The following is an 18,690-nucleotide window of genomic DNA, read 5'->3' on the forward strand; positions in this document are numbered from 1 at the left end:
ACCGCTCTTTCTCCTCACCAGCACTGTTCTGTCTCACTTCCTTCCGCTTTACTTACCCTTCCCTCAGATCAGCTTGTACAGAGAGTCCCTTCAAAACAGGTTATGAGCTCCCCCTACTGGCCTGGAGTAGATGTTGCATGTGATGTTCCTGACAAGGAGAGGTCCCCACACAGCCTTCAAACATAGCATTGATCTCAGTGAGGAGAACAATGCCACTGTGGCTCCCGTGACCATTGGGGTGCCACATGTGCACACACTGCGGTTTTTTTTGTGCATTTTGTTGCTCAAAACTGCATGTCTTTCCTTCCCCAGCAAAGTCTATGAGAATTCAGAAATGCTGAGTGCACAGTGCAGTTTTTCTGCCTGCAGCCTGTGCGTTTTTATCCTGTGTTTTTCAGCTCTTCCAGCCACTGATTTCACTAAGGGTACTTTCACACTTGCGTTTTTTTCCTTCTGTCACAATCCGCCCTTTTGGAAAACAGTGGAATCCGTTAACGGATTCCGCTGTTTCCCATAGACTTGTATGGATGACGGATTGTGCCAAAAGTACCTGTGTTGCTTCCGCGGGCCGACGCTGCGTTGCTTCCGCCGGGCAGAAGGAATGCAGCATGTAACGTTTTTTGAGCAGCGGAATCCTCTATTTTTCACTGCGCATGCTCATCTTTTTTTTTTTTTAATCACAGAAACTTTATTTTGTCTCTTGTTGGCCGAACGTTCAGCTGAGCGCCCGGCCGCCGGCATGTGAGAGCTCATAGCTGAGCGCCCGGCCGCCGGCACGTGAGAGCTCTCAGCTGAGCGCCCGGCCGCCGGCATGTGAGAGCTCTCAGCTGAGCGCCCGGCCGCCGGCATGTGAGAGCTCTCAGCTGAGCGCCCGGCCGCCGGCATGTGAGAGCTCTCAGCTGAGCGCCCGGCCGCCGGCATGTGAGAGCTCTCAGCTGAGCGCCCGGCCGCCGGCATGTGAGAGCTCTCAGCTGAGCGCCCGGCCGCCGGCATGTGAGAGCGATCAGCTGAGCGCCCGGCCGCCGGCATGTGAGAGCGCTCAGCTGCTCGCCCGGCCGCCGGCATGTGAGCGCTCAGCTGATCGCCCGGCCGCCGGCATGTGAGAGCGCTCAGCTGATCGTTCACAATAGTCTGCTGCCGGTAAAACTGTAAAGAAGAAAAAAAAAAAAAAAGCTTTCCGTTGTTTTGTACGATCCGTTACATCCGTTGTGCCATTATATGAAACGCATCCGTTACACAACGCAATGCAACAGATGCCGTTCAACGCAAGTGTGAAACTAGCCTTAATGGAAGGGAAAAAATGGCCAACGTGAATATTTGGTTGCATTTTCTGCCACAAGGTGCAGTTTTTTGTGAGCACATTTTCTGCAGTGTGTGCACATGGCCTAAAACAAAAAAAAAAGGAAAATCACCAGGTGGTGAAGGGGATAATAACACTGTGAATGTAATTGCACCTTCTTTTACCATCGTCATGCCTAGGCATGCCGCTATACAGATACATGGCGGGTTATGACGTCACATGTCATGGAGTTATTCACTATATGGCTGGAGCGTAGTCCGCAGCCCCGGTGTGACGGGACACAGAGCCCGCTGCGAAGCGAAGCGAGCGTTATTTCCCAGCATCCTCCAGGGCTCTCTCAGTCACTGTTCCTCCTGAGTTCTATGCTCCGGTCCAGACCCTCTGACAGCGGCCGCTTTCAGTAAGGAGGAGCCTCCACCGCTGATGTCCGGCCACACCTCTCTACTCTCATTGGCTGGTGAAAGATACCTCCGCCCCTAGCCTGCATGCTCTGCACTGATTGGTTTGTTCGTCCTGTCACTCTCTCCACCCCGCTGAGAAGTAGTTTGTTTGCAGGCTGGCTGCATTGTGCTGTACACTACCTGGCATTGTGCACCGGGCGCCGCCGGGCAGAGGACGCAGGTGAGTGGGGGTTGTGTCTGTCTAGTCTCATTCATATTAATGCAGCCACAGGAGAAGGCAGCAGAGCGGGCTGCGAGCACCACTGCACTTTATACAGGATGTGATTGGCTGCACGGGCTCAGCTCTGCAGGGGGAAGGGGCTATCTGTTTTGGGACACGTCTGACAGGTAATGGGTTAAATATTGTAGCATAAGTGGCAGAAGAAGGGTTAAAAGTGTTTGGCACTAGATGGGTTAACTTTTGGATAGACAGGAGTGTGTTGCATCTATCTGTACACAATGTGTGCCTGGCAGTGTAAGGGTTATGCTGAGTCTTTGTGTACCCCTCTTTGTTGTGCTGCACTTGGCAGTGTAAGGGTTACGCTGGCTCTTGGGTACCCCTCTCTTTGTTGTGGCGTGCCGGGCATTGAAGGGGTTACGATGGGTCTTAGTGTACACATCTGTGTCCTGCCATGTCTGGCAGTGTAAGGGTTACGCTGGCTCTTGGGGTACCCCTCTTTGTTGTGCTGTGCCTGGCGGTGGAGGGGTTACGCTGGGTCTTGGGGTACTCCTGTGTGTCATGCGCACCTGGCGGTGGAGGGGTTACGCTGGGTCTTGGGGTACTCCTCTTTGTTGTGCTGTGCCTGGCGGTGGAGGGGTTACGCTGGGTCTTGGGGTACTCCTGTGTGTCATGCGCACCTGGCGGTGGAGGGGTTACGCTGGCTCTTGGGGTACCCCTCTTTGTTGTGCTGTGCCTGGCGGTGGAGGGGTTACGCTGGGTCTTGGGGTACTCCTGTGTGTCATGCGCACCTGGCGGTGGAGGGGTTACGCTGGGTCTTGGGGTACTCCTCTTTGTTGTGCTGTGCCTGGCAGTGGAGGGGTTACGCTGGGTCTTGGGGTACTCCTCTGTGTCATGCACGCCTGGCAGTGGAGGGGTTACGCTGGGTCTTGGGGTACTCCTCTGTGTCATGCACGCCTGGCAGTGGAGGGGTTACGCTGGGTCTTGGGGTACTCCTCTGTGTCATGCACGCCTGGCAGTGGAGGGGTTACGCTGGGTCTTGGGGTACTCCTCTGTGTCATGCACGCCTGGCAGTGCCATCTGTCTTATTTTTAGAATCCCTTGGCAGATAGTGTGGGGAGATGTGCTCCTTGTCTCCTGGGTGCTGGAGCATTAACCTGTGGAGACCTGCTGCTTCCCCTGTGGCGTGGCCTGTACCTGTCTGTGCTTACCAGTGGTGAAGCGCTGTGATTTGGTGGAGTTAAGGGGGCTTTACACGCTACGATATCGTTAATGTTTTATCGTCGGGGTCACGTTGTTAGTGACGCACATCCGGCGTCATTAACGATATCGCAGCGTGTGACACTTTCCAGCGTCCTCAAAAATGGTGAAAATCGCTCACCATGGAGAGGTCGTCCCAAACTCAAAAATCGGTAATGGTTGTTTATCCAGGTGGTTCATCGCTCATGCGGCAGCACCATCGCTATGTGTGACACCTCAGGTGCAAGGACCGCCTCCTTACCTGCCGCCGGCCGCAATGAGGAAGGCGGGATGTTACGTCCCGCTCATCTCCGCTTTTGATTGGCCGACGACTTAGTGACGTCGCGGTGACGCAGAACATCCCTCCCCCTTGAAGGAGGGATTGTTCGGCAGTCACAGCGACGCCGCCGACCAGGTAAGTGCCTGTGACGCTGCCGTAGCGATAATGTTCACTGCGGCAGTGATCACACGATATAGCATGTGCGACGGGGGTGGGTGCTTACACGCTCGATTTCGCTAGCAATAGCTAGAAATATCATAGCGTGTAAAGCCCGCTTTACTGTCTGCCCTCATCACTGTGCCCATTAGTGAAGAACATCGCCTGTATAGTAATGGTGGGTACTAGACATGGTAGCTAATGTATACTCCCCAGCCATTCCTGCATGTCCCAGATGCTTCCCAAGTCTACGCTCATCATCTTACTTCGGTTGCAGAGGTAACACCACGCATAAATGACATACAGTTGAAATCAGACATTTACATACACTACCTCTAAAAAGACACATCTGCAGGTTTTTCTCACTATCTGACATGAAATTACAATAACCCTTCCCCATTTTAGGTCAATTAGGAACCAAAATTATTTATATTTGCCAAATGCCAGAATAATGAGAGAGAGATTGGTATAAGGCATTTTTATTACTTTCTGCAAAGTCAACATTTTACATACACTAAGAGTACTATGCCTTTAAATAATATGGGACAGCCCATATGATGATGTCATGTCTTTGAAAGCTTCTGGTTTGTTGGTAGCATCATGGGAAAGTCAAAAGTAATCGGCCAATATCTCAGGAAGAGATTTGTGGACTTGTACAAGTCTGGTTCATCCTTGGGTGCAATTTCCAGATACCTGAAGATGCCTCATTCATCTGTACAAACAAGATGGGAATGTCCAGCACTCATACTGCTCAGGAAGAAGACGGTTCTGTGTACCAGAGAAGACCGTGCTTTGGTCAGACATGTGCATATCAACCCAAGAACAAAACCAAAAGACCTTGTGAAAATGCTGGCGGAAGCTGGTAAGATTGTGTCATTATCCACATTTAAAAAAGTACTGTATCAACATAGGTTGAAAGGCCACTCTGCCAGGAAAAAGCCATTATTCCAAAAGAAACATTAAAAAAAAATGCACACAGGAACAAAGAACTTAATTTTTCGAGACCTGTCCTGTGGTCTGACAAAAGTAAAATTGAATTGATTGGTCATAATGACCATTGTTACGTTTGGAGGAAAAAGGGAGAAGCTTTGAAGGCTAAGAACACCATCCCAACTGTGAAACATGGGGGTGGCAGCATCATGTTGTGGGGTTGTTTTGCTGCAGGAGGGACTGATGCGGTTTACAAAATTAGATGACATCATGAGGAAATAAGATTATGTGGCAATTCTGAAGCAACATCTCAAGACATCAGCAAGGAACCTGAAGGAAATGGGTCTTCCAAATGGACAATGGCCTGAAGCATACTGCTAAACTGGTTACAAAGTGGCTTGAGGATAACAGTCAATGTTTTGGAGTGGCCATCACAAAGCCCTGATCTCAGTCCAATTGAAAATTTATGGGAAAAGCTGAAAAGGCAGGTACGAGCAAGGCAACCTACAAATATGGCTCAGTTATACCAGTTCTGTCAGGAGTAATGAGCCCAAATTCCTACAAAATATTGTGAGAAGCTTGTGGAAGGATATCCAAAAAGTTGGACCCAAGTCATACAGTTTAAAGGCAATGGTTCTATGTATCTCAAAGCCACCTTGGCCTGGCCACACACACATTTGATGGCTCTCGGCCGATCATTCAGCCATCTCTTTTATACATGTGAGTGTTCGCTCATCTGAGCACTCCTGTGTTCTCTATAACTGACACATTGGCCAGTGGCTTATCTCTGGGAGCACAATGGGTTCAGCAGCTCGAAAATGGACATGCGCATATGAGAACATCGCTCTCGACCGTCAGTCAGCCATCGCCTTCATACACATTAGACCGTTGGCCGATCACGTAGATATCAGCGTGCTCAGCCGATAGTAGTCTCAATATGTATGGGGGCCCTAATTCTGACAAGTGTGTATGAATTCATTCTGCTGAGGGTTTATTGGGGGTCCCAGCAATCACATGTTTATCATCTATACTGTGGCTGACTGATGTCCTTTGTGAGAAACCACCTTTTAAGGCTAGGTGCAGATGGTTGTATATTCTCTCATCTAAGAGAATCGGGCCAATTCTGTAAATCACACTCTGATCAGAGGTTAAGACGATGGAGAAAAGCATTTCGCAGGGCGCAAGGACAGAGATCCTGATTCCAGCAATGTATAGTTTTGATAACCTACTGATAAAGTGATTTTATTATTAAAGGACTACTTGGCCTGCTGCCAGGTAGTCCAGCATATTCATGAGCTCTGTATAACTTCTAGATCTGCAGCAGAGAAAACATTGATTTTTATCAAAATGACAGCAAACAACTCAGTAAGTGACACATTGCTGTAATCTGGGTCTCTGTCTCTACATCATGCTGCTCTCAGATGTGGGAGCAAAAACCTGGTGACAGATTCCCTTTTAAGACTAAGGAGTGACCAATGCACGTTAAAGCTGCATACCGCTGCTTCAGTCAAAGCATTTACATCTGGAAGCCACCACAGCAAATAAAAGCTTATTGGTAGAGGTGCCTGGGGGTTGGAATCTGTTTTTGCATCCAAATCCAAACAGCTCTCTGAGGCGCGCGTCTGCCCCCCCCGGCTGCCTGAGGCGCGCGTCTGCCCCCCCCGGCTGCCTGAGGCGCGCGTCTGCCCCCCCCCGGCTGCCTGAGGCGCGCGTCTGCCCCCCCCGGCTGCCTGAGGCGCGCGTCTGCCCCCCCCGGCTGCCTGAGGCGCGCGTCTGCCCCCCCCGGCTGCCTGAGGCGCGCGTCTGCCCCCCCCGGCTGCCTGAGGCGCGCGTCTGCCCCCCCCGGCTGCCTGAGGCGCGCGTCTGCCCCCCCCGGCTGCCTGAGGCGCGCGTCTGCCCCCCCCCGGCTGCCTGAGGCGCGCGTCTGCCCCCCCCCGGCTGCCTGAGGCGCGCGTCTGCCCCCCCCCGGCTGCCTGAGGCGCGCGTCTGCCCCCCCCGGCTGCCTGAGGCGCGCGTCTGCCCCCCCCGGCTGCCTGAGGCGCGCGTCTGCCCCCCCCGGCTGCCTGAGGCGCGCGTCTGCCCCCCCCCGGCTGCCTGAGGCGCGCGTCTGCCCCCCCCCGGCTGCCTGAGGCGCGCGTCTGCCCCCCCCGGCTGCCTGAGGCGCGCGTCTGCCCCCCCCGGCTGCCTGAGGCGCGCGTCTGCCCCCCCCGGCTGCCTGAGGCGCGCGTCTGCCCCCCCCCCCCCGGCTGCCTGAGGCGCGCGTCTGCCCCCCCCCCCCCGGCTGCCTGAGGCGCGCGTCTGCCCCCCCCCCCGGCTGCCTGAGGCGCGCGTCTGCCCCCCCCCCCGGCTGCCTGAGGCGCGCGTCTGCCCCCCCCCCCGGCTGCCTGAGGCGCGCGTCTGCCCCCCCCCCCCGGCTGCCTGAGGCGCGCGTCTGCCCCCCCCCCCGGCTGCCTGAGGCGCGCGTCTGCCCCCCCCCCCCGGCTGCCTGAGGCGCGCGTCTGCCCCCCCCCCCCCGGCTGCCTGAGGCGCGCGTCTGCCCCCCCCCCCGGCTGCCTGAGGCGCGCGTCTGCCCCCCCCCCCCGGCTGCCTGAGGCGCGCGGCTGCCCCCCCCCCGGCTGCCTGAGGCGCGCGGCTGCCCCCCCCCCCCCCCGGCTTGAACCAGGACAATTTAAATCCGTTGCTGGACCAAACTGTCAGTCTTCGGGAGCGCCCTACACACCATCACCCCTTCTTTAAGTTTGGCTGCAAATTTCACTGGAATGCCCATAGAAATCTGGAAACATCTGTGGCATAATAGAGAATGTTATAGATCAGACAATCTGCACGTCATTGTTTTGACCATAATAGAGTAATTAAAGTCTGCTGAAGTGCTCCCTAAGGGAACATTTCCACCACCGTATTTTACAGAGCTTGACTGGGTAACAAAGCTCAGGTCAGGACATGCATGCTCGGCATACAGTATATGAGGGCAGGGAAATACTTACCGTCAGCCCCACCAAACATGGACTGTATAATGCAGAATGTGCCCTGGTGGGCATTGAGGGGAACCTAATAGAAATGCCAATAGCTATACACCCCAAATACTAGTTGTTTCATGATGTAGTATTCACCAGCTCCCCCTTACATTTTAGGTGTTGGTTACATGCAAAACTTTTTGGATCCTGGATAAATGAGCCAAAGAATGCAGAGGTCACTGAGAAACGTATAGGAGAATCCTTTGTCCCCGTACTATACTGTAAGTTGTAGGAAGGATTCTGTCTTAGGCTACGTTCACACATCAGTTGTTTTCCATCATGCACAATCCGGCGCCGGATCCGTTGTTTTCCGGATCTGTTTTATCCCCATTGATTTGTATTGGCGCCGGATTGTGCCTGATGGCCTTGCGTTGCAGCCGGCTGTTGACGGATCCGGCGTAATTACTCAATGCGGCGGCCGGATGGAACGTCTCATTGAACGTTTTTTGTCTCTGAGAAAAAACCTGTATCCGCCGTATAATGCGATAAGGCGTGATTTACAATGGAAGCCTATGGACGCCGGATCCAACGCGATGCGGGAAAAAAATGGATGTGGCCGCCGGATCCCTTTTTTTTTTTTTTTTTTTTTTTTTTTTTTTTTTTTTTTTTTTTTTTTTTTTTTTTTTCTGAGCATGCTCCAATTTATTGAAAAAAAAAAATGGACGAAACGGATGCGCCGGATCAGGTATACCGGATTCATAAAAAAAAAAAAAAGTATCAGGCGCATCCGTTTTTGCATATTCTGCGACGAATCCGTTGCATCAGGCACAAGCCGGATTGTGCTTGATGCCAAAAAACTGATGTGTGAACGTAGCCTAAGCTGATGCCACTACAGCATATCTCTTGTACAAATGTTCCCCACCAAGACTATAAGCAGGTCAGACCAGGCAAGTCTATTGTGAGCCTCCCTCTGGCTGTGTAAGGGCTGCTTCTCACTTACGAGTTTCTCGCAGTAGAGCAATGCGAGAAAATCTCGCATTGGAATCGGAAACATGTTAGTCAATGATTCAGCTCGCATTTGCAATATATTTTTTTTTTTTTTTTTTTTTTCTCTCCTCCGTCTAAATCGGACCGAGAAAAAAATCGCAGCATGCTGCTTTTTTGCGAGTTTCTACTGCGAGTCTTTCCAATGGAAGTCTATGGGAGCGTGTAAATAATCGGATGTCACGGGACGGTACTTACACCATCCTAGTGACATCCGATTTTCTAAATACATTTCTCGCATGTTTCCTAAAACACTGGAAACGAGTGATGTCTCATAATGTCTGTCAATCACAATTCTCTGTCAGTCGGTCTCTCTCTGTCGGTCCGTCACTATCTCTGCCCCTCTCTCACAGTCTGTCGGTCATTTTCCCCTCCTCTCTCATACTCACCGATCCCCCGACGCGGCGCTGCACGGCATTCACACTGCTCCGGCGGCTTTTACTATTTTGAAAAAGCCGGCCGCTCATTAAACAATCTCGTATTCCCTGCTTTCCCCGCCCAGGCGCCTATGATTGGTTGCAGTGAGACACGCCCCCACGCTGATTGGTTGCAGTGAGACAGCTGTCAATCACAGCAGCCGGTGGGCGGGTCTATACTGTGCAGTGAAATAAATAATTAAATAATTAAAAAAATCGGCGCGCGGTCCCCCCCCCAATTTTAATACCAGCCAGATAAAACCATACGGCTGAAGGCTGGTATTCTCAGGATGGGGAGCTCCACGTTATGGGGAGCCCCCCAGCCTAACAATATCAGCCAGCAGCCGCCCAGAATTGCCGCATACATTAGATGTGACAGTTCTGGGACTGTACCCGGCTCTTCCCAATTTGCCCTCATGCGTTGGCAAATCGGGGTAATAAGGAGTTAATGGCAGCCCATAGCTGCCACTAAATCCTAGATTAATCATGTCAGGCGTCTCCACGAGATACCTTCCATGATTAATCTGTAAGTGATAGTAAATAAACACACACACCCGAAAAAATCCTTTATTAGAAATAAAAAAACAATAACAAAGTCCCTCATCACCAATTTAATACGCCCCAAAAAGTCCTCCATGTCCGGCGTAATCCAGGATGGTCCAGCGTCGCTTCCAGCTCTGCTGCATGGAGGTGACCGGAGCTGCAGAAGACACCGCCGCTCCTGTCACCTCCACACAGCAACTGAGGTGAGTAGCGCAATCAGCTGAGCGGTCACTGAGGTTATCCGCTGTCACTGGATACAGCGGTGGCCGCGGGTAACCTCAGTGACAGCTCAGCTGATCGCGCGGCTGTCTTCAGTTGCTGCGTGGAGCTGACAGGAGCGGCGGTGTCTTCAGCAGCTCTGGTCACTTTCATGCAGTAGAGCTGGAAGCGACGCTGGACCATCCTGGATTACGCCGGACATTGAGGGCTTTTTCGGGCTTATTAAAGTGGTGAACGAGGGTATATGTTTGTGTTTTTTATTTCTAATAAATGATTGTGTGTGTGTGTGTGTGTGTGTGTGTGTGTGTGTTTATTTACTGTCACTTACAGATTAATCATGGAAGGTATCTCGTGGAGACGCCTGACATGATTAATCTAGGATTTAGTGGCAGCTATGGGTTGCCATTAACTCCTTATTACCCCAATTTGCCAACGCACCAGGGCAAATCGGGAAGAGCCGGGTACAGTCCCAGAACTGTTGCATCTAATGTATGCGGCAATTCTGGGCGGCTGCTGGCTGATATTGTTAGGCTGGGGGGCTCCCCATAACGTGGAGCTCCCCATCCTGAGAATGCCAGCCTTCAGCCGTATGGCTTTATCTGGCTGGTTTTAAAATTAGGGGGGACCGCATGCCGTTTTTTTTTTTTTTTTTTTTAATTTATTTATTTCACTGCACAGTATAGACCCGCCCACTGGCTGCTGTGATTGGTTGCAGTGAGACAGCTGTCAATCAGCGTGGGGGCGTGTCTCACTGCAACCAATCATAGGCGCCTGTGGACGGGGAAAGCAGAGAATACGAGATTGTTTAATGGGCGGCCGGCTTTTTCAAAATAGTAAAAGCTGCCGGAGCAGTGTGAACGCCGTGCAGCGCCGCGCCGGGGATCGGTAAGTATGAGAGAGGGCTGCTAACTTCAGTCACTCAGGGGATTAGCGGTCACCGGTGAGCCCTTCACAGGTGACCGCTAATCAGGACGCGGCACAGACAGAGCCGCAGCATGACAATGAAGTCGGGTTAAGTTCACCCGAGTTCATTGTGATCGTGCGGCTCTGTCTGTGTCTGCTGTCACCTGCCATTCAGCTCTGCTACATGGCTGTCTGTGTCTGATGTCAGCGACCATGTAGCAGAGCTGAATGGCAGATGACATAGTAAAAAATACGCATTACACACGCTAGTAAAATCATTGATTCATTCAGAAGAAGCATTGCACTTGCGTTGCACTCAGACCTAACGTGAACTAAAATCAGCCGAGTTTTTTTCAGCCCAGTCGGACCGATTTTACTTGCATAGATGTGTTTCCAGCCTAAGAAGGTCAGTAGCTTATGCGTACCGTACATCCAGACAATGGGAAGATGACTGCAAATAAAAACATTTTTCACAAATTGCCTTATTTTCTTTTTAACAAACAAAATTATTTTTTTTTTCCCCCTTTCTAAAGCCCAGTTATTACATAACAAAAACCTGCTGACAGGTTCCCTTAAAATATTAAACATTTTTCTAAATACGTTTTTGTATTGGAAAAAGGTATCTTTTTTTTTTTTCTATAAGTGCTATATAAATGTATTAATATATAACTGGCAGTACACAGATGCACTAAAACTGTCAGGCTGACTGAGGTGGATGTTTATCCTCAGCCAGTTAAAAAAGGGTGTTTGTGGTCACCTTAAGGGCTCATGCGCACGTTGTGTACTTACATGCATTTACGCTGCGTATTTCACTGCAGCGTAAATGCAGGCATCCCCTGCACAATCTACGTAGATTGTGCATGAGACGTGCGCACGTTGCTTTTTTTTTTTTTTTTTTTTTCGAACGCAGCGATTTGGCTGCTAAAATTTTGACCCATACCCGTGCGTTCATAAAAACAGCATATCAATTATTTGTGTGTTCTGGATGCAGCTCCCACTCTGTCTATGGTGGGGGCAGCAGCCATAGCGCATGGAATTTGGCTTTTTTTTTTTTTTTTTAACAAAAAAACCTGCATCCATTATGCAGTGTTTCTGCAGCGATTTTGAAGCGCACATGAGCTGTTAAATCGCTGCAGAATATTCAGCAGTTGAGTGCGCATGAGCCCTTAGTGTACTCACCTCAGGGTCCTGGTAAGCTCCCTGAGAACAGGAATGTTCATGATGCCTGACAGGGCTCTGCGCTGATGTGACCTACGTATCCGGCTTCATGCTGCACTTTCTGCTGTGTGTTCTCTAGGACAGGTTGTGATTGATAGTAGTTGCCATCTTGGAATTTTGACAGCACGCAGTTGATAAAGCATACCTTTAAAAAAATGTTCAATATTTAAAGGGCAGGTTTTTGTTATGTAGTCTGAGCACACCATGCTGTAGGGGTTAACACACAGATTTCAGCAATGCATATATTAGTGTATGTTGGTTAGCTGGTATGTTTGTTTTAGCACCTGTATCTTATTGCTGTGACTAGCTGGCGCATTGGCACTTGTACGGCACCCCCCCCCCCCCCCCACCACCACCACCACCACCACCTTCCCGCTGTGATTACCAGCTTCTCCCTGTCTATAGACTTTTCTAAGTGATACATCGTTAGATTCAGGGCCTCTCTGTCTACATCATGCTGCTCTCAGATGAGGTAGCAAAAATCAATTGATAGATTTTCTTTTAAATTTCTATTATTTAGTACATTTTTAGGAGTTTAAAAAGGACTTCTCAAAAATCACACGATATCCCCCTATCCATAAGTTTCAACCACCCACAATTCTGCTGTACTCTGCTTTCTCCACCATTCCCGTAGACCAGTCATGGCGAACCTTGCACAGGCCGAGTGCCCAAACTGTAGCCCTAAACCCAATTTTTTTTTTTTTTTTTTTTCTGAAGTGCCAACCAATCCTATTATGTAAATAACTGATTTTAATCTAACCTTTGCAGTCTTCTCTTCGGCAGGGGGCATCACGCTCATGCTTACCACACATTGAAGCTGAGCCCCTGCCCTTTCCAGACACAGCAGTTGGATTGATCTTTCTGGAAATAATCGCAGCATATTAGACAGAGATTTTAGCCTGGAATGCAATCAGATTTCACCCTGTAATCCACATCTACATTTCAAAGTCTGAACATCCTGAAATCCCATAAAGACCTAGGAGTTGCTCCCCTCCCCTTTCATTCTGTAGTTATGTCCCCTTCCTGGGCCACTTCTTGATAACCATGTCCTTCATCCGGATATATATTTCCTACATTCTGGTATATTTGTCCCCATCATGGCCTCATCCTGGTAAATATACCTCATCCTGGTAAATGTCCTCCATCCTGGCAAATGTACCCCATCCTGACATATTGCCCATCCTTGTAAATGTTCCCCCATCCTGGCATGTACCCCATTCCTGGTAAATGTCCTCCATCCTGGTAAATGTTCCCAATCCTGGTTAATGTCCCCCTTCCTAGCATGTACCTCCATCCTGGTAAATGTCCACCTTCCTGGCATGTTCCCCTTCCTGGCAAATGTTCCCCTTCCTGGTAAATGTACCCTATTGTGGCATGTTTTCCCCATCCTGGCATGCATGTTTTCCCTTCCCCATCCTGGCATACATGTTTCTCCCCCTTCCCCATGCTGGCATGTGCATTCTCCCCCGAATTCCCCCCCCCCCCCCTATGCTGGCACTGGCCCCCTCATCCCCACCTTGGCACAGCCGCACACAAGATATCTATCTATATCTATCTATATTTATTATTATAGCGCCATTTATTCCATGGCGCTTTACAAGTGAAAGAGGGTATACGTACAACAATCATTAACAGTACAAGACAGACTGGTATAGGAGGAGAGAGGACCCTGCCCGCGGGGGCTCACAGCATATATATATATATATATATATATATATATATATATATATATATATATATATATATATATATATATATATATATATATATATATATATATATATATGACATACTCCGCTGCTGGGTCCACAGTTCCCACGCGGCCAGAAGACGTCATTATGCTGGCGCCGCTCACTGACGCTCCTCCGTCTCCTAGGCAACAGACCTGCGGCCTGGGAGAGGAGCAGTGTCAGAGCGAGGAGAAATGTCTCCTCCGCTCCAACACAACTTTGATCTGCCGGCGCGACTGCACCAGCAGTGCAAAGCTGCAGGATCAGGCGACAGTACGCGTGCCAGCAGAATGGGCTCTGCGTGCCCCTGGTGGCTCGCGTGCCATAGGTTCGCCATCACTGTCATAGACCAGTAGAGTGAAGGGTAACCCCCTTTCTTAGGCTCACTGGGAGCCCGAGCTATCAGCGAGTTATTCCCTATCCTTTCCCAATTCCTTGCTGTAGGGAAAACACCTTTATTAAACTTTTGCTAATGATAAAATGATTCTTCTCCCAATATATTCATTTCTATTAGGCAGATGGTGTGTTTTTTTTTTTTTTTTTTTTTTTTTTTCTTCTATCTTGAGGAGGGCTGCTGAAAACTTGGGTCATGAGTGAAGACAAATCTTGCTAAAACAAGATTGTCATTTCCCTATACGTATATGCTCTATGCAGACAGTCACATTGATTTCTTCTAAATATGAACATGATCTAGATTGGAATAAATGGAGATATTCAATATTTATGCTCTGGCGGGTTCCTTGAGAGTTCATTGAATGACTTCTTATGTTGTTTCTATTTCTTATAGATGTTCTGCAGTTTATATATTGCCTCCATTTATAGGTGGTCACATAGATGTGTGCTGTGATTTGAACACTCCACCATACGGTGCCATCATTATGTGGTTCCTTCTCCAATATTTTATTTATTTTTTTTCTTTCTCCTCCTGACTTGCCCTGCTCTCATCTATTGGCTATCACAGGTATTGTAATGAGAGCCTTAGCACTTTCTCATTGCGTTCTGCAAAATGTATCTCAATATTTTCAGATTTAATTCAAAGCTATTTGCAATACACAAACTATTTCCAAAACGTGCTGTAAAGCAGAGGGATGTGATTGTCTCCTACGCACCTGCATCGGTGTATAGTCCACTAGCACAATCCTGCATCTGTCACAGGTTCTTGAAGCCATAATGTGAGGATTCCAGGTAAAGATTATTGCGGGACGGTGACATCAACTTGTAATATGTGCAATGGGGGTAGATTTTCAGTGTAAATAATGGTAAAACGTCTACCAAGTAGCGTGTTTCCCTGAAAATAAGACAGTCATTTTTATACATTTTTTTTTTTTTTTTTTTTTTTTTTTTTTTTTTTTATCCTGAAAAATGTGGTAGGGATTTTTATTGGGGGTCACATGGCAAGTTTATTCCCAAAAGAAGGCAGACACCCTCTAGGAGAATCGTACTTACCAAACCCTGGACATCTGTGTCACACCCAGGTTCTCCTGCGTTCCACAGCGGTGCCGTGATTTTGGCACACGTGTGAGCTCCATGTGCTATCCGTGATCCACGCCGCTGCTCTCTGTGGTGCTGAAGTCTCCTGCGATGCTGTGTCCGGCCACTGCTGTCTCACCGCTGCTGTTATTTCCGGGTCGGCTGTGCAGTGAATATGCAAGAGCATAATTAGCCAGCCTGGAAGCAGGAGACGGGTGAGTTTAAAAAGCTTTTTATTCTAAATGTACGTATTTTTTTTTTTTTTTTTTCTGGTACATGTTTCATGGACCACATCACTGTGTGGTCCATGGGACATCAGTGACCTCAGGGAAAAAAATGGACTTGTCTCTGTGCGGCACACATGGACATGCATGTACGCCACACGGAAACACTATCAGTGAGAAGTCAGGGGTTTTTGCGCATCACACCTGGTGATGCTGAATTGAATAGCATGGTACTACACCCCTGTGGGCGTACTAACATGCTATGAGGGCGGACTAGTCGGGGCATATAACGCCCTTGGGAAACACGGTCAGTGAGAAATCACTGATGTGTGCGCAGACCTATTGATTATAATGGGTCTGCGTATGTCCGTGATTCTGATAGGTTTCAGTTTTTATATGTATGTACCAGAATCACTGACGTGTGAAGAGGGCCTTAGTTTGCATGTTCAGTAATCGTACGGTAGAACGGATCCTGCAGACGCAACTTTTTGGTCCTTTGTTAAATAACTGATTTCTGCCAGATGTTGTGTGGTGGTTTTTTTTTTTTTTTTTTTTTTTTTTTTTTGGTTTACCATCTCCCCCCTAACCACCCACCATATCAATATTTTTTTAAAAAAAAAATAATTTTGCCATTTTCACACTAGGGCTCTTATAGGCTGACATAAAGTTTCAGAAAGTCTACAAGTACATTAGCATTGAACAGTATTTCTTTAACACTCCTTTTTGGGGTGGCTATATACCTTCCATAGCAATTCTATGTTGAATTTTCTTTTTTTCCTTGCATTGAATCATCTTATGAGCGTGTGCAAAGGTCAATGTGAAGGGAAGAGGAGCAGAGTCAGCTGTGACGTCACCTGTAGTTGTTATTGGTGGATCTTGTGTAAAGAGGTGTCATCAATCATTGTAGTGCTGATTGGGAGAATATTGAGTCTGCTGAAAACAGTTCCTGAAATGAATGGTTCCTGTAGCCTTTATGAGAAGTGGAAGATTATATATAATATTTTTTTTTTTTAAATAAAGATTGTGATATGAAAAAAATACATGCAACACAAAACCCTGATTTAAACAGTCATTTTCCGTAGGTTGGTCATACACCTTCCACAACCATTCGCAGATTGTTCATTCAGCCCTCAGCTATTCTTGACTCCTCGTACACATTCATGTCTGGCTTGAGCGAAAGGTGTAAACTGATGCCAGATTCTTGAGCTCTGTCTAACCAAAAGATCAGGCGTTACTGATAATCCTTTAGGCTGCAGTCAGAAGAGTGTGTTACTAAGGCCACTTTCTCTAGTCCCTTCCACGACAGCATAGGAGGTTGTCTCTCCACGCCCTAATTGGGACAGGAAGTTCAAGAGGTTTAAAAGGACCCTCCCACCTCCCACAGCCAGTGTCTTCATGCCCCATGGGGACAGGAGAGAGGTTTTGTTTTTCTCCTGTGCTGTGGTGGCCGGCGACCTACAGTATATATTTTTTTTTTTTTCTTTTTTCTTCTTCCCCTGTTACCTTAAGCCGGACAGCATCGGTCGGGCCTTCACCGCTCCTCCCTTGCTGTTCCCTCACGCTGTGGGGGACCGCTGCTCCGGTCTTCCGGATCCTCCTGAGGGGTGATGCAGGCTGTTGAGCTCCCCGGCCGGCGTCCTCCCTGAGCCGCCGGCCGCTTCCCGCATGCACGCTGCCGGAGCGATCCGGAAGTGCTCCCGGGGGCGGGACTTCCGGTCTTGCGGACTTCCGGTTGAGCGCTTCCGGTTTGCGGTAGGCAGCGTGGAGGCACGCCGACGGTGACACGGCCTGCCCAGGACCGGATGCGGGAGGCGGGGAACGTGCACCGTCACTGGGGGGGCAGGCCCTTTTGCATAAGGGCTGCCACGAAGACATCAGATCATGGTAAGCAACCGTGCTCCCTGTCATGTCTTCCGCTGTAGCTGCATCTGCAGAACCCAGTGTGCCCCCTGCTACTGTGAGTATGGAGGGGAATGGTCCCTCGGACATAGGTCTCATCAGAGGATTTATGGCTCTATGGTCTGTGTTTTCTAGGAGGACAAGGCCACCAAGAAAACTGACAAATGAAAAATCAGAGAAGCCTGAGAAGTCAGAAAAAGCTGACAAGTCCGATAAGCCTGATAGACCTGACAGAATGGAAAAAATTAAAAAATGTCCTATCTGTATAAAGAAGCTCCCTGCAGTATGGGATAAAAAGCTTTGCCAGCAATGTACGGACCAGATTATTAGGGCCGAACAACCATCTCTGATAGATGAGTTGCGGTCCATGATGAAACAGGAGATTAGGGCCTCTCTGGCCTCCCTTCCTGTTCCTGGCCCCCCTTCCTGCTCCTGGCCCTGCTCCTGGCCCTGCTCCTGGACCCTCTCCTCCAAAAAAGAGGAGACTCCAGTCGACCCCATCTGATCAGGAGGACGCTGATTCCACCTCTGAGGGTCCTGATGAAGGATTTCCATCTGGGGGGTCTGACCAGTCCTTTCTATTTCACTCAGAAGAGTTGGGGGATCTTATTGGGGCAGTTCGGAGCACTATGGGTTTAGAGGAAGTGCAGTCTCTTCCTTCAATCCAGGACGAAATGTTTGCTGGCCTGAAGTCAGTCAAACAGTTGGGATTCCCAGTTCATGCCAATGTTGGATATTGTCTCTCAGGAATGGGAATTTCCTGAGAGGCGGGTACGGAGTGACCTTAAACGCCGGTTTCCTCTGGAACCTTCGGGACTACATTGGGAGGTCCCACGAGTAGACGTTCAGGTGGCTAGGGTAGCTAAGCAAACGGCTCTTCCCTTTGAGGATACTTCCCAACTGAAGGATCAGATGGATAGGAAGGTAGAGGGCCTGATGAAGCGGTCCTGGGAGGCATCGTCTTCCTCTATTCAAGCCAACATTGCCTCCACCTGCGTATCCAGGTCCCTAATTAGGTGGTTAGACCAGTTGGAGGCTCATATTTCACAAGGGACCCCTAGGGAGGAATTACTGGAATCCCTTCCCTTGCTTAGGAAGGCTACCTGTTTTCTGGCAGATACCTCGGTGGAATCTGTCCGCCTGGCAGCCAGGACCTCGGTGCTTTCTAACTCTGCCCGACGTGCCCTCTGGCTTAAGGCCTGGAGCGGAGACTCCACCTCCAAAATGAGGCTTTGTTCACTTCCGTTTAAAGGGGATTTAGTGTTTGGGCCTGCCCTGGATGATATCCTGGACAAGGCGACTGATCGTAAGGCCTTGCCCGATCCTAGACCTAACAGGAAGCGGTCCTTTCGTCCCTCGATGCCTCAGGCCTCCCAGCCCAGAGGGAAAGGGAAGGCTGGCAGGTGGAGCTATCCCAAAGGTAGAGGGAAAAACATCCTCATCCCTCCCCATCAGCAACGTCCTCAGCAGGACAAACAGTGACTCGGCCCGGGTGGGGGGAAGACTCTCAGCCTTTCTTCCCCAGTAGCAGTCCATAACCACTTGCC

General features: G+C 49.4%; 1 protein-coding gene across 1 annotated transcript in view; it reads left to right on the forward strand.

Annotated features, from left to right (window-relative positions):
- Positions 1–1,837: 1,837 nt before the first annotated feature.
- Positions 1,838–18,690, forward strand: part of KLHL25 (kelch like family member 25) — a 59,462-nt gene continuing 42,609 nt past the window's right edge. Inside the window, exon 1 of the mRNA XM_075345954.1 lies at positions 1,838–1,921. The gene's annotated coding sequence lies outside the window, so the exon portion shown is untranslated. The remainder of the gene's footprint in view (positions 1,922–18,690) is intronic.

Source organism: Anomaloglossus baeobatrachus, chromosome 4, assembly GCF_048569485.1.
Source record: "Anomaloglossus baeobatrachus isolate aAnoBae1 chromosome 4, aAnoBae1.hap1, whole genome shotgun sequence".
In the NCBI taxonomy this organism is placed as follows: domain Eukaryota; kingdom Metazoa; phylum Chordata; class Amphibia; order Anura; family Aromobatidae; genus Anomaloglossus; species Anomaloglossus baeobatrachus.